Source organism: Acanthisitta chloris, unplaced genomic scaffold (assembly GCF_000695815.1).
Source record: "Acanthisitta chloris isolate BGI_N310 unplaced genomic scaffold, ASM69581v1 scaffold1854, whole genome shotgun sequence".
Taxonomy (NCBI): domain Eukaryota; kingdom Metazoa; phylum Chordata; class Aves; order Passeriformes; family Acanthisittidae; genus Acanthisitta; species Acanthisitta chloris.
In genome coordinates this window covers 9,334-12,868 of record NW_008669654.1, presented here as the reverse complement: position 1 = coordinate 12,868, position 3,535 = coordinate 9,334, and the positions used below count along the sequence as shown (strand labels likewise).

General features: G+C 47.5%; 1 protein-coding gene across 1 annotated transcript in view; it reads right to left on the bottom strand.

Moving 5' to 3' along the window:
• The window catches only part of MTMR4 (myotubularin related protein 4), a gene marked incomplete at its 5' end in the record, with an annotated part of 24,638 nt that overhangs the window by 14,072 nt on the left and 7,031 nt on the right, over positions 1 to 3,535 (bottom strand). The gene's annotated exons all lie outside the window — the stretch shown is intronic.

Below are 3,535 nucleotides of genomic sequence, written 5' to 3'. Positions count from 1 at the left end.
AGCAAAGGGAAGGGGGGGAAAGTATCCAGCCAGTAAGCTCCAGAGGGTGGTCTGGTGCTCCCTCTTCCAGGCTATCCCAGCTGATGAAAACAGGGATGAATGTAGTAGTAGTAATTAGTTTGTGATGCCAGTGAGGAACTGCCACGTTGGAAAATGGCACTTCAGAGTGTCTAGACACCTGTGAGAGCCCCAGGCAGAAAGCAATGTTGGTTAAAGGATAAAAAACAACAGGGTGAGGAAGCAGGAAGCCAAATTAAAGCTGGCAGGTAAAAAGGTGAAGTGCAGGACATCTGTGGCAGGATATAAAGGCTTGGACATCTCTGAAATGACTCAGATTCCATGGGTAAAGTTGGTCAGGAAATGAGAGAAGCATTGAAGCATGACTGAGGATACAGGAATGTGGAAGAGGGTTAGGTTAGCACTTGGAGAGGTCTGGAGGAACTTTGGAAACAGATGACTCTATGCAAGAATGAGCTGCATTGAAATGCAAACAGCAGCAGCTCCTTGGCACCTCAAATGAAACATTACAGGTGATGTCTTAACTACAGACCAGGGAGAGGCAGCCCACAACAGCTCAGGAGCATTCCAAGAGCTAAATCACTAAAACTCTGTAGCCTTAGGAACTCAGTAAGACAGAAATCACTAGAATTCAGGTAGGAGACAGGACAGCCTCAAGAAGTGAAGCCAGACTTAAGCAAAGTGCAGAGAAACAGGCAATGAGGTCAAGACAGACCTGTGCTCCCAGGCTAGAATTCCCAAGAAATAAAGTAGAGGAGCTGAAAAGTCAGGATAAGTTGGCTTAACAACATCTTCTGAGCTTGATACAAGGAAGACTCTTAGTGAGAGAGTACAAGCTTTGTAGGAAGGCCAAGATAGGTTGATCCCATCTTAGCTGAGCCGGGAAACGTGAAGGGAAAGGGTGAGGCTCAGTTACTACCTTCCACCAGCTATGCAGGGTGTGCATGGATCAAATCCCAAGCCTAAAGAGAAACAGGATAGCACTGAGGCTACACTATGGAGCTACCAGCCCTGGAGGTGTTTTAAAGAGGTGTCTGGACCTGGCACTGGAGCATATGATTTAGGGTTTAGGGGTTACAGCCATGACAGGTTAAGGGTTGGACTTGATCTTGGAGGTCTCCTCCAACCTTGATGATTCTATGACTCTGTAACCCCTGAAGTGACAGGAACAACATCCATGAGAGGCTGGAAGAGATGCAGAAAGGCTGTGAGGGCAGAAATTCCCATGGGATACTTGTGTTGCTTCCCCACAGAACACGGAAGTGCCATGACAGTGTCTGAAACAAAAGGGACAATTTCAGACACAACCAGGTGCTTCTTGGTGCTCCCAGAGAAATTCTACACAAGTCCTTGGCTCTTCCTTTGGGCCTGAGCTGCTCCCAAATACCTCTGTCACAGAATTCAGCACTCAGGAGATTCAACAGTGTATTTGGAGGGGATAAAGCTCCTACAACAGTAACAATGAACAGGGTAAGGGGAAGTTTGCAGATGACATAATGGTTATTTAAACAGAGAAACAGAGTTGTCTAGGTTGGAAAGAGCTCCAAGATGACCAAGTCCAACCATGTTCACCACTAACCATGTCCCCAAGAGCCACATCCACACAGCTGTGAAATTACTCCAGGCCTGGTGACTCCACACTGTGCCAGGGCCTTTTTTTCCTCAGAAAGTCCCAAACAAACAAACCCGCAACTGTAGAAAGATGAAAGCTGAAATAAAGGAAGGAAAAGTGGATTTTCTTTCCTTTTGAAGGACCTTTATGAAGGAACTATGTGTGTACCAAATCACCAGCAATAAGGCTGATAGGAACCAACTCCTATCTCACAGCCTCTGTGCACCAGATGGGGAATGCTGGAGTGATCCCATTTCCCTGGGTGTGCAGATCCCTGAGGATGTGGGAGACTGTGTACTAACTTTATTACCACTGGATACTTTTATCAAGCTCAAGGAGTGGTTCTTCTATACTTGTCCTGCTTTCATTTTATGATGCTTGTCTCCAGGAAGAAGCTAATCATTCCCAGATAAGGCCATCTCAGAACAAACTTGAAAGACAAGGAACAAAGCCAATTCCCTTGGAGTATCCTGTCTTTAACAACATTGTTTTGCCAATGCAGGGAAGGAAAAGATAAAAGGCCTATAAACAGTTAAAAAGTAACCTGAGCCCTGTGAATAGAGGCAGGTGGTTATGATCAAAAGCCAAGGCAGGAGTTAAAGACACACTCCCCCAGCAGCAAGAGAGAACTGGTTGGAGTTGCACAAGGCAATGACACCACCCTGGAGATCCTGGGGTGGCTGCAGGAAGCTAGGAACTGCCAGGATCCCCAGGAAGGAACTCAGGGAAGCAAAGCCAGGCTTGCTCTTGGCTTGCTGAGGGTTGTTCCACGGCCTTTCTTCCTGCTTGGGGTGGAAATAAAGCACCTGTCTAATGGCTGTGGAGAAGAGGCCAGGAAAAGGAACCACAGATGGTCAAGAGAAGCTGAACCTTCTGAAATAGAGGGAACCACTCCACAAAATCCAACAGGGGAGAAAGTCTGGCATGCAGAGACTTTGCCTCGGACCCACAGGTTGTGTCCTTCAAAACCAAACAGTTCAGGACAATTTTTCTTTGACATCCCTAGCGAAACTGCAGGAATTCCAAAAAAGTCATCTGAATGGTCCCAGAGCAACGATGTGCTCAGCAGGGACAAGGGGAAACTAAGTCACACCCTAAGTCCAGTGCTTCGTTGTCTTGAGGAAGAGAGAACAGGAAGCAAATTCCAGAACTCCACTGGGATTTCTCCAGGTAAATGTATCTGAGGCTTCTCATAGTCTCCAAAGAACACCAGTGACCTGGTACTGTCTGATCCTGATGGGAAGGGAATGCCTGGACTGGCTGGGACAGAAAGTAGACACTGAGGAATGCCAGTGGTTTCAAGAAAAGGATTATAAGGAATGCAGAAATGAGTATGTTTGTCAAGGCTTAATAAAATCCTGTTGGCTTAATGCCACCTGCTGCAAAGAGTACAGCAATGCTGCTCCTCCAGGAGCAGATGACAGGCTGGAAACACTGATGTGCTGGGGGGAAGACCTTCTAGAGACCTCCACTGCAACACCCAGCTCACATGGGACCACCTCCAACACTGGACCACCTGAGATGTTAGATGGAGAACACTCCCCTCCCTGAGGATCTGCCCCAGCACAGCATCACACTTCCAGGGAGTTTTCTTCCTCCCATGTCCAGTCTGACCCTCCCAAGACAACTTGGTGTCTGTTGTCCCTTACTCTATCATCTGCCACTGTCAGGAGTTTTACTCCATCACCTTTGTGGATGCCCTTCCAGCAGCTGGAGGCAGATCATCTTTAGCTTCTTCTGCTCCAACTGCATGGGCCTCCCTCATTCCCAGACTCCTGAGCATCTCAACAGGTCCCAACTGGCTCAGGCCCAGCTTCTCACAGAAGAACAGCTGCCTGAGTGTATGAAAACTGTTTGCCATGTCCAACAGAACAACTGACCAGAAAGACAAACCTACATTGGACA